The sequence below is a fragment of the Adiantum capillus-veneris genome, chromosome 2 (assembly GCF_014529385.1).
Source record: "Adiantum capillus-veneris isolate H3 chromosome 2, ASM1452938v2, whole genome shotgun sequence".
Taxonomy (NCBI): Eukaryota; Viridiplantae; Streptophyta; class Polypodiopsida; order Polypodiales; family Pteridaceae; genus Adiantum; species Adiantum capillus-veneris.
In genome coordinates this window covers 147,599,729-147,613,130 of record NC_140932.1, presented here as the reverse complement: position 1 = coordinate 147,613,130, position 13,402 = coordinate 147,599,729, and positions in this window count along the sequence as shown.

Sequence of the window (13,402 nt, the reverse complement as noted above, 5' to 3'; positions counted from 1 at the left end):
GTGTATCTATTTATCTTCATGGTTCTTGATGTGTTTGCATTCCTCCTAGTTCTTGATAATCAAAATATGCTATTGCGTGGCAAAAGTTTGCATGGGATAAAAGATAGCACTTTGTAAATCGTCAATCAACCAAGGGAATTATATAGATTGTGAAGGTCGCATGGAAAAATGCAACCAACATCTTCATATGGTAATCTACACACTTTGCAACAATACCATATTTGCAAATAATTAAAAGTCTTCTACGTCCGTTGCCATGTTTGGTAATGAAGTTTATCATGGCACAATCTCATACAAATTATAAAACAAGCCTAAGTATGGCTACTCATAGATTCGTCAGAATTACACCTAGAGAGTTATCTATTAGTGTCTCAATGGATGCCATCGCTTGTATCTCTTTCATTTTCTCTCTATATCTATGTGCCCATCCCATCTCGTTTTGGATGTAGATAAATCCACACTCACACATGTTGTTGCGCCCATGTCCTTCTCTACCTTGAGTGAACACCAATCATATCTTTCCTTCACCATAATTTTAGGCATGTCTCTATCTTTTGAAGATTATGTACAATTTACCAAGATTTTTGCTTGTCTGTAAATAATCTTGTGCTCACTTGCAAACATGCCTCAAGATTTCTTGGGTCATAAAGCATGGATCTAATCTCAGTGCCAATTGAGCAAAGGATTTTTAGATCTTGCCATATTGTAGCCAACTCTTTGCAATTTTAGACTGCAACTACTTGCTCATCATCCAACATTAATGTGTGACATATAATGGTTATTACAGTTTGGCTAGGAGATTGCACTTGAAGGCATTTAGATTGAATGTCTTTAGGTTGCGTAGTATTTGAGACAAAATAATTATAATGGCCTCATGATGGTATGTAATGGATATATTGATATTGGAACTTGTGCAAAACTAAAATAACAACGGGCCTAACCATACTTTTATCAAAGATGCTAGAATATCTATTTGTAAGTGTACCCTACTCATGTGTATATTCAGGTTGGCCACATCTAAGTGCCAATCTATATTGATTTGGCGATAATCAGTATGTCTTGTGCAAGAGGTATCCATAAGAAAGTGGAGTTCATACCTCGATGCCTATTTCTTGCCATAAGTGCCTCTCTCTCTCTCTCTCTCTCTCTCTCTCTCTCTCTCTCTCTCTCTCTCTCTCTCACACACACACACACACACACACACACACACACACACACACTTCGTATACAAACATAAATGTTGCAAGTTGTGAGTATAGAGAGGAGACACATTCTTATTGTTCAGTACTAGGTAAGAAGTGGTCACAAACACCTTCTGACATACACATGAAAGAACGGCTATGCTAATTGTTGAAGGTGTAAACACATTTTATGCCCGTTGCTTGAGTTTCCTATTTTCTCTATCCCTTTAAGAACCATGATATGTATATATATATATAGAAATTGCAAAGGTATAAAGTGATATTGAATTGTAAAACTCGATTAAACATCATAACAAATATATGTTTATGCTTCCTAAGTTTATAAAGAAATGGATGTCAATGTATGGAGATATATATTAAGCATTGCCATTAAATGGTGTCCTAAGAAAGACAAAGAGGCTTTTTTTTCATGTGAAAACTTCAAAAGGTTGTGTGTGTGTGTGTGTGTGTGTGTGTGTGTGTGTGTGTGTGTGTGTGAGAGAGAGAGAGAGAGAGAGAGAGAGAGAGAGAGAGAGAGAAACCTCATGTTGCCAAAGCTTGCGCACTTTCTTCAAATATCAAGCACATGACATTCAAAACTATAATTGGATTTGCTAACTATCCAAGAGGACTCTCGTTTCCCTCTTGCTTCGGTAGACACACAACCAAGTTGCAAAGCTTGGTGCTATCCTTGTGAATATATTCAAAATAGAATTGAAGGTTGCAAGAAGAAAATGCAATACATCAAATGCCAAGAGGAAGAGCATGCAAAAAAACAAATTAGCACCATTAGAAATAGTGGACAAAGACAAATTTCTTGGACATAGATAGTATGTTCTCAAGACATGGGGGGGATCCTAGGTTGTTTTTAGTCTGGACAATGGACACATTACATGGCACAACACACCTCCCCATTGGTTCATTTTGCATTCTCCATACATGCCACCTTGATGTACACTGAGCACTCACTTTGTACCCCCCATCTTGTGCATCCTCTAGGTGATAGGCTTTTGAGCAACCTAAGCGACATAGTATACAACCACTTTTTGTGCCAAAAAAATGGAAAAAATAAATTTTTGATAGAGTAGATGCAGAGTGTAAATAGAGAAATAGAGATATATAGATAGATAGATATAGTTTACTATTGTCCTTAGAGGTCAAATATGACATGTGGGGCCAACTATGTGTGGGATTGATAAGCCACTCTAGATGCTCAAGGATCGTGGCAATGAGAACTACAATGGAGAGCCCACATTGTGGCTTGGAAAGTGTACAAGTCTAAGACATGGTTGGAAATGTGAGGGAAACAAGTTTGGATGTGAGAAAAAGTTGAGCACTCTAGTAGTGTGTGGTACTCAGACTCTTGAACCTACAATTAGCATAATGTGCATAGTCGATGTGAATCTTGTCCCCCCCCCCGTCTCGCATCAAAGGGGTTGGGAGTTAAGCCAAATGGCTGCGATAGTGTGTATCGCCAACAAGGGGATAGGCTCAAGCATATACAGGTAAGTACAATTTCTTCTTTTGGCAAAGAACATGGTCTCATAGTTTGGGGCAATTTGGGAAGTGTAATGTATGAAGTGTGATCCCCTAGATTTCTCCCAAGTTGTCGTGCATTGATGTTGTCAAAAAGCTTCATTCACTTGTGAGTCTATTGAGGCATCATGTAGTAAGTGTAACACATCCCATCTCCCAAATCATTTCTTTATGCCTTTCATCCATCCTGTGCTCAAGATCTTGCTTTTATGCATCTTTTAAACTATTTTTGCTTGCTTCCATGCAATTGTAGGAAGTCAATGTGGGGTTTGATGAATCTTTATAATGTACATCACAACTCTTTCAATGCCTATAACATCAACTGGAAGAGATGTCGACGCAAGTGGTAGGATCATATATGGTGGTGTTTGTGTCTTAACTTGGATAAATTTTATAAGAAAGCACTTTTGGACATTCTCAAACTCTTTCCAATTAGTTTTTGAAATGCTCGTGCCCCACACTTCAACTAGAGAGAGAGAGAGAGAGAGAGAGAGAGAGAGAATTTGAAATTCTCTTGCCCCACACTTCAACTCTAGAGAGAGTCTTCAAAAGGTTGAACTCGGCCTATGAGTCAAATGAATGTACATATGTGATGTATCCTCTATCTTCCCCAAAAAACAAGAGCTAAACTAAAAATAAAATCTACACTAGCTAATGCTAACTAATAAACTAGTGATCTAGGGTGTGAATGAGTGGTCACAATGATGGATGGAGGGACAACTGAGCTCTACCCCTAGCTCAAGGGGTGCACTATGTCCTCATGTTAATATGCCACATGAGTTCAATAGGTTTTATAACTCAAACATTTTAGGAAAATTAATAGAGATACATTAACAAACAAGGTTTTTATAATTGATTTATTTTAAAAAATCCTAGAAAAGGGTCCATTTTATTCTTTCAAACATGTTAATTAAGAGGTTTTAAAATACCCCCTGAAACCCATGGCAACCTTGAACCTGCATAGTAATCCATTGAGCCCCACATGGCACAATAATACCTCTACCACCAATGGAGTGCTGGTATGAGTCCGCAATAGTCAGACATAACCCTCCTTGGATACCTCCAGGTCCAAATGCAGCTGATCAAATTTCTCATAGCGACCCTGCAAAATCTGACCACATCGTCTAATGCAGCTCTCACAGAGATGATGCTCCTGTAGCATAAGAATGTCAATCTCACCACCCACAAGGCATTGTTGAAGCTCCTGATGCAACCGACCCCTCTGTCGTTGAAACTAGAACCCTCCTAATCCTTGCATATTCCATGAGATGTGTTGGGATGTAGGCCAGGTGGCCCTAGGAAACCACCCTTACTATCGCTTTCCCTAATCAATATAGGGAGAGAAAGTGAGAGAGTTGACTCTCTCTCACTTTCCACTCAACTAACCCACTGTGCTGTGTAGCTTCTCCTTCTTCTCCAGTTCCCCGCTACACACTCTCCCTTGCTAGTGCACCTACGCACCTACGCACACACTCATCCGCACGCACGTGCTCTCTATAATTAGTATCAGAGGTACGGCGATCGGTGGCAACGGTCCCTTAGTGGCGACGGTGAGCTCGGTGGTTATGGCAGCACTCGAACTTAAGCTTTGCGGAGTAGATCCTGCAAGGATTGGCGGCATTGATGGATCTTGAGCTTTGATGCATCCCCGCGAGGGCAACCCCTCTAGGCTTGGAGGGCATCTTGAGAGGTTTTGAAGGAATCTCTGCAGGAAAAGACCCGGGTAGTGTTGAGCACCTTGGGAGCAGCCAGGTGCCCGTGAGCAGTAAGGTCCAAGTGGGAATTTGAAATTGAGACCCGTGCACTGTCGAGCAGCGGGCTACTGGATGTGGTGTTACACACACACACACACACACACACACACACACACACACACACACACACAGTGCAGCAGGGCAATTGAGGCAACCTGGCGAGCAACGAGCTTGCAAATGGGGATTCGGGCATCACAGCAGGATAGTCGAAGCAGGGGAATCGAAGAATTTTAGTGTAAGCAAGACTTGGATCGAGCAGGGCAGCAGGTCATGACAGCCAGGTTGAGCATCTCAACAATCGGGCTGCAACCATTCAAAAAAGCTAGCAATCGAGTGCATGCATGGAGCACTAGGTCGGGTAGCAGCAGGAAAGGAGTTATGGAGCCGTGAGCAATCGAAAGCTTGAGCACGGGGAAATCGAGAAGGGGTGTTGAGCTTTGGAATCCTCCAAGGCTTGGGGAGCAGTTCAAGCCGGCAACTAAAAGCAAGAGAGTGTTGTGTGTCGTTACACACACTCTCTCTCTCTCTCTCTCTCTCTCTCTCTCACACACACACACACACACACACACACACACACACAAAAGGCAGGTTGGCATTGAAGCTGTCGAATCGACCGGGAGAAGAAGAAGTTTCTGCTTGGTTGTGTGTTGCTCTTACACACACACACACACACACACACACACACACACACACACACACACACACACGCTATCCTCGACAGACTTGTCAGAGTTCCTACATCTCGTTGTTTTGCTGCAATCCTGGACAGAGTCTCCGAGTGTTACTATTGACATAAGAAGGGCTATTACAAAAAGGATTGTCACACTTTCCTAAGAGATCAAAAAAACATGCAAAAAGCTAATTTTGGCAAAGACAAAAGTACGATAAAGATTGAGGAGCTCAATGTGGTTGGATCTCCCATACCTACCACTGTAGTAGGGGATGCTCCTCCTCCAGTGATGAACATTATGCCGACAGAGATTCATGCAGATCCCTCAAATGTTGTCATTTTCACTTCAGATCTCACTCAAGATGCTTTGGTTGTACATGATGAGGGTTATGGACTGAATAGGATTCTTGATTTTGGTGCAAGTTTTCATGTCACACCGCATAGAGAGTGGTTTTTCTTTTATGCATCCATGCATGACATAGTCAAACTTGGTGATTCTTATGAGCTTGACATTATTGGCATTGGTGATGTGAAACTTCATATGCATAATGGCACTACTTTTGTGTTGCAAAATGTCAGACATGTGCCCAAGCTTACAAAGAGCTTGCTTTCTATAGTGCAATTGAATGATCTTGGCTACACTATAGTTTTTGGTAATCGTTCTTGGTTGATCCGCAAGAACAACCTTGTCATGATGAAAGGTCGTAAAAACGGACCCATGTACTCTATGTTTGTTTTGAGTGTCAACGAACAATCTATCTATGTTGCCGAGCTGACGTCTACTGAGTTGTGGCATAGCCGGCTATGGCATATTAGCCAAAAGGGAATGAAAACACTTAGCATTTTGGCTACTTACCTGTGTCAGTGATTTGTGTGGTCCAATGTGTGGTCCAATGTCACATAAAACTCTAGGGGGACAAACTACTTTCTCACGTTCATAGATGATTCTACCAAAAAGGTGTGGGTGTATCTTCTTAAGCGTAAGGAAGAGGTCTTTTCTACATTCCAGATTCCTTGCCATGGTTAAGAACCAATCAGGAAAAAAGCTCAAAGCTTTTTGCACGGACAATGGTGGAGAATACGTCTCCATGGAGTTCAAAGATTTTTGTAATCAAAGAGGCATTCGTTGGCAGTTTACTGCTCCATACACACCTGCAAAAAATGGGATAGCTAAAAGAATGAATCGCACGATTCAAGAGCGAGTTATCTCTATGATGTCTATGGCGAAGCTTACTCCAGAGTTTTGGGGAGAAGCTGTTCTAATAGCAGTGCACATCATCAACAGGTCACCGAGTTCTCCTTTGAATTTCAAAATTCCAAAGGAAATATGGAATGGGAAAATGCTAATCTATGAACATTTATGTGTATTTGGATGTGATGCATATGCACATGTGCGCAAAGAACTTCGTTAGATCCCAAGTCACACAAATGCATTTTTATCAGCAATGGTGCAAATGGAGAGATTGGTTATCGTCTCTGGCACCCAGAATCTCGAAAGTCATTCGTAGCTCACACGTGATTTTCAATGAATAAAAAATGCACAAGAAGACCATTAAAGAAGTTGAGTATAGACGCATTCGTTTTGAGGATGTAGCCTCCGAACCAACTCAGTTCAGTAGTGGTGCAGCTTATCGTAAAGTGCAAAATACTACTATTGCTCCGAAGAGAGCAGAGTCTAGCAGTCAGGCACTGAGACGCTCTATAAGATTATCATGTGCGCTCGAGCGGTTTGAGCTGGGTATACACCATGTTTTGGTCACTGACAGTGGAGAGCCAACCTGCTACAAAGAAGCTATACAAATGGACTATAGCTTTAAGTGGGAGAAGGCTATGCAATCAGAATACAATTTCATTGTGGCTAATGAGACATGGGATTTGGTTGAATCACCAAACGGAAAAAATGCTTTACCTTACAAGTGGGTATACAAGAAGAAGTATACAGCGGAAGTTCCCGAACCTAGGTACAAGGCTCCACTACTTGCCAAGGGTTTCAAGCAACAAAAAGGTGTGGATTTTGATGAGATTTTCTCTCTAGTAGTCAAGATGACTACACTTCACACTGTGCTTGGCTTGGTTGGTATCCAGGACATGGAACTTGTGCAAATGGACGTGAACACAACATTCCTTCATGGGGATCTATATGAAGATGTCTACATGAAACAACCAGAGGGTTTCATATGTGAAACCAAAAGCCAACTAGTCTTGCTTGGTGGGCCTAGCTATATAACATCTATAGAATATGACAGGACATATGCAAATTGACTTTAACAGCTAGCACTAAAGGGAACAAGAGCAAGACTAATCTGGGAAGGGCGGCATTGCGTGGAAGGGATATACACTTGAAAAATTCTATAATGTTTATGGGAGGAGACAAATTTAAGTGCATCAATTATTAGAGATCATAGGGGTGGTTCAATTGAGATTATATCCAAGCGAGGTTGTACTACTATGTCTACAGATGAATGTTTCTTCTAGTATACATGCTACATGTAAATTCTTGCAAACGGAAAGTATTTCAAAAAGACATTTTTCATTGAGTGGTTGGTAACGCAACATGTCGGCTCGCATTTATTTTATAGTTTTTTTGTGTTTTGCCTTTCTTCTTTTGTAGTTATTCCCAATACAATGAATGAGGACAATGTTGACACGGCCTGGCGTAGTTCCGTGGCCAGAGGTATTGGCCCCAAAGACTGGCTCCCCTATCTGTGTTCAAAGTACAAGAGAGTTGGCGGGTGCTCACTCTCAGACTCTACATCCAGATGCTATGATAAGTGAGGCCCAACTAACTTATTTATTGGTACAAGGGATACCCAAAAGCAGAGCCCCAAAATCATTAATAAAAAAAGCTTTTAACTCAAAAGCAATCGGCCCAAAAGATGCCATAAAAATCAGCCATCGCTTTTTATGCAATTCATACAGAAATGCCACATCAGCACTATCAGCGCAATCTGCATCATAAAATCTGAGAGTCTGTACAATGCCACATGTCAGCCTGTCGGCGCATAATTCGGGACCTGCCTCGTCAGCAGTGTGTGTCCGTGTATGTGGACACTGCCACATCATCAATTTGTGACATACCCCCCTCTTGAAAGAATTGTAATCGTCCTCGATTATGCCTGCAAAAACAGACATAGGCCATAAACTGTCTTAGTAGACACTGATTGTTAGTATCGACGCACTAGATACGACACAACACATGTACCAATTGACAACCACATCACTTGACATCACAGGACATCACTTGACAAATCACATTCAAATCACATGACATCACATGAAAAATCATGTGATGTATTACTACTGTAATACATCACATACATTTGGCAAGCAACCGTATGCAAAAAGTTTCGTGTGTAACTCACGTGCAAATGTTGATCAACATTGAGTGTATAGTTCTGAAAACGAGATCCAAATAAACCAAAGCAAAGGAAGTAATGCGGAAAATTCTAAAACAAGCAAGTAGATAAAGCATGAATGAATTGCAACAATAAATGAGGTACTTTACTGACCTACAATGTTGTACTCTTGTTTTTTGATTGTCCAATCTACATGTCAATATGTGAGTCAAGCTACAAAAAAGCAATGTGAATAGTTAAACATATCGTCTTGCAATGAAACGTCACACTGAAAGTGCAAAGTATATTGTGCACGCCATACAGAGGTGCCATACAAAGTTATGGTGGAGAGCTGGCAATGTGGTCTCTCCAAAAAATGATAAGAAATGGAAGTCGTGTCCTGCCCCGTAGCGTTTATGTGTTGCACCAAGCAAACGCATGCGCATGGAAATTTGGACGCAGATAACGGACCTTGCAATGTTGTTTAGCTGGAGTCGCGCTTGTGCAATTGGAACGTGCAGTGTTGTGAATATATGTCCTCCCTGCCATATATTCACAACACAAAACATGTAGATGTAACTTTATGCTCTATGTCCTATGATCAATATTACCTTCTCTCTCTCTCTCTCTCTCTCTCTCTCTCTCTCTCTCTCTCTCTCTCTCTTAGAGTTGTAAGCTTCTTCGGTCAACAATTATGTCTTCTTGTCTCCTTGTTGACTAACCTGGGTTATGTATCAATATCAAATTGATGTCTGCATTTGCAACCATGTGAACTTGATCCAATAGCTGTTGCGTACATGGACCTTTGCTCATAGGATCCGCCACCGAATTGTGGTTATTGGCAAGAAGGGAGCTTCGAAACATTAACTGCTATGCGTTCAAATCCACACCACCATCATTCCCTACTTCGTATGCATCTGCTAAAGAGCAATGTTGCAGTATACTGTTGTTGCTAATCTCAACTACGGCCACATTGGTTGCTGCCTGCACGCGGTTTAAAAAGAGAATCTCTTTACAGGCCGCAATATTGTCCATATTGTCTTATAAATTTTTTTCTATCCCATCCATATGTTGAATGGCCAACAGTGAACTACTATTGGAGGCTGATGACATATTGGTTTGCATGTCTCTAGAAATTCCATTAATGCGTAGTCCTTGTTCTTTGGCTTCTCCAACATCAAAGCTCTTTGTGCGGAAAAAAGAATTAGCTTCCGCTTATGCTCTTTGACTATTCTTTTAATTCTGGCCGGTAGCGTAGGTACCTGCATGATTGACTACTTGACTTCTGCTGCAATGCTGCTGCATCTCCTTGGAGCTACACATTAACCAACTCCCACGGACACCATATTCTGCGTTGAATTGGTCATGAGAGATGTTTCTGTTTGTCTGCAAATTGTTTTGAAATGCTTGCCTGATCAAATTTTTAGATAGGCTATCAACAGAGTTGGACGAGGAGTGTGATTGACGTCAACAACTCATCAGACCATGAATTGCACTAGTGGCAATATTTTCCAATGCCTTTCCCTTGACATTGAGCTGTCTGCCACTAATCCCCTCACACTCTCTGCTAAAAGCGCAAGCAACTAGCACTGAAGCCGCTGGCTTAATTACTTGAGGATAACCATCATAAGCTTCCGTGTGATTGATCTTGCTAATCTTTTATGCCCTCATGTTCACTTTGACATTTATTCTTTCCATTTCTTTGGCCTCTTCTGTCTGCATCACCAACAACAAAAAAATGTGTTGAACGGGCCTCTGAAGGCAATGAGTTTTGGTGGTTCGACCCCAAATTAGGCCAACTGATCATTGATTGAAATCTAATTAGTAGCACTAGAACACACCTCTGCCATTGGTTGATCGCACAAAATATATGATCTTTGAGAATGCTCATCACGTCGGCAAGCATCCGAAGTACCCTCCCGCTTGATGATCTACAAAATATAACCAGGGTTTGAAAGGTCTTGGGTACTCCTTTCCGATTCTGCCTGGCTTATTGCTGCACAAGGCAGCTGCACGGAAAAGAATTGGTATGAATCTTGAGAATTAGGCATGGGTACCTGCTGCAATATATCATTTCCATGAACATTGAAGGATGGCCGAGGGCACAGGGTTGTTGAATTTGCATGAGCTATACTTGGAGCGGCATAATGTTGTCCATAACTATAAGTTGTGCTTGCAAAAACGAGCTGAGTAAGGTAGTTGAAGCTAAACATACTGTTCAGCTAGCCACTGAGTCTTGTTGCACACAAACCTGCTATGATCGCTAAGGCTTATATTTAAGTATCGAGGCTAATTTATTGCAAAAGAAGGCCGATTCAAATATGCCGATGGGGACAAACCTGCAGACAAAGCTCTAAGTTGCTTCTTGCTTCTGGGGAACTTGTGAACTGCTTGTGGAGAAGAATTGAGCAACGCAGAGTGGTTTTTTTATTTTATTCACTTGGTTGGTAGCTTTTCGCGTGGAGTTTTTTTTAGAGCTTTTCATGGCAGTGATGTTTTTTTAAAAATTTAAATCTAATGCCACGTGGTGGCTTCTGTATTCAAATATTGCAAAAAGGTCCTTGGTCTCACCAAGTAACAAGGATAGAACTTTGTAGACTTAAAAAGGCACTCTATCGACAAATTCATGCAGTCTCAGGATTACACAAGAAGTCAAGAAGATCACTGCTTATACACAAAGAGGTTGAACGATGGTTCTTTAATCATCTTGATCTCGTATGTAGATGATATGGTTGTTGCACGCAAATCAATTGTCAATCCGTTGAAAAATATGCTAAGCACTCAGTTTTCCATGAAAGATTTGGGAAATGCCAATCACTTTCTTGGTATGCGCATCAAGAGAGACGAGCAACATGGAATTCTTGAATTATCTCAAGAAAATTACATCCACAAAGTCTTGAAACGTTCTAGTATGCAGGGGGGGAAGTCACTAAGTAACCCAATGCAAGCATACTCCAAACTTAACAAGGAAGATTCTGTTGGAATTAGGGTTGTAGGGAAACACACACAGCTTGGAGAAGATGAAGGAAGCTCAACGCACACACAGAGAGTGTTTTACTTAGTGTGCAATGGAAAGATAGATAGCCCTAGAATGAATGGGCGTATATACAATGCACGGGGGGAAAAACCTCCTAAAGAGGAAAAAATGCCCCGGCGGTCCTAAGTGTGTTCACACACATCACTACCACATGTATATGGTAACAAATCCCCCCTGGAGTGATGCGGTGAATGAGAGCTGGCACATGGAAGTGCCATACCCTGAGATTAGTCCACAAAGGGGAGTAAGCCAAAAGCTTTGCGGAAAGCTTCCAACTTCTCACAAGACAATGCCTTGCGAAAAGATCTGCAAGGTTGTCCTGTGTTGGAATATAAGCCAAGCTAATCTCTCCTGCTGAGAGCCTCTCCTTGACATAGTGGTAAAGCACCTCAATGTGCTTTGTGTGAGCATGAAAAATTGGGTTCCTCGCAACTACCAATGCGCTCTGACTGTCAGTGCAGATAGTGTTGGCAGTGTCCTATCCAACACCCAAATCAGCCATAAGGCGTCTGAACCATACATACTCAACCATACCTGTGAAGACTGCCCTGTACTCAGCCTCACAACTAGAAGTGACCACAGTAGGTTTCTTCTTGCTCAACCATGATATACATGAACTTCCAAGCATGAAACAAAAACCACTTGTGGACACTCACGTGTCAAAACAATAAACCCAATCTGAGTCCGAAAAAGCATGTAAGTCTGGCGGCAATGATCCCCCCTTGGGATAAAACAATCCAAGATGTAAAGTGCCACTCAAGTAGTGGAAAATCCTCTTGACAGCCTACCAATGCTTAGACTCTGGGCTATGCATAAATCTGCTGACTTGTGAGATTGCAAACTGAATATCCGGCCTCGTGTTGCATACGTAAATGAGGCATACAACAACACTTTGGTAAAAAGTGACATATGCAGGATCACTTGCATCATGAAGTCTCAATTTCAAACCTGTTTCCATGGGAGTGACAATAGGTTTGCAATCCTCAAGTCCAAACTTACATAGCAATGTCTCTATGTAACTTTTCTGACACAAGGCAATACCACCATCACACTGCTTAATTGTATACTCAAGTAATGATGCAACAATCCCAAATCTTTCATCTTGATAATAGCATTCAAATCAACCTTACATTCAACAATAAGTCTCTCATTTGGTTTAGTAATTAGCAAATCATCTACATAAAGAACCACAATGAGAAGTACATCACCCTCACGCTTAACATACAATGTGCTTTCTGTTAGACTTTTACAAAAGCCTCGTTTGACCAAATGAGTGTCAAAATTCTCATACCAAGCACAAGTAGATTGCTTCAATCCGTACAAAGCTTTGCTACATTTGCACACCTTATCCTCTTGTCCTTTCTTGACAAAACCGTGAGGCTACGTTACATAAACTTCCTCAAATATGTCTCCATTCAAGAAAGCAGTAACAATGTCTGATTGATGTACATCCCAACCAAAATGAGCTGCCAATGCACATAGAAAACACACAGTAGTCATACAACAAGTAGGAGCAAAAGTATCTACATAATCTATGCCTTTTTGCTATGCATAACCCTTTACAACAAGTCGAGCCTTATAGCGATCAATCTCACCATTCAGCTTGCGTTTCAACTTGTAAACCCACTTCATGCCAATGGCCTTTTTGCCAGGAGGCAAATCACATAAAGTGCATGTGTCATTTTTTATAAGTGCATCATATTCTGATTGCATGGCAGCCATCCAATTTTTTGAATTCTGTGCTTCATCAAAAGATAGAGTTTCCTCAACATCATGTAAGCTAGACACAACCAAAGCATAACAATCTGATGCATAAGATGCATGGTGAGAGCCTGAACGAGTGTGACTAGACAAAGGTGCATCTAATTTACTGTCACACAATGTATACA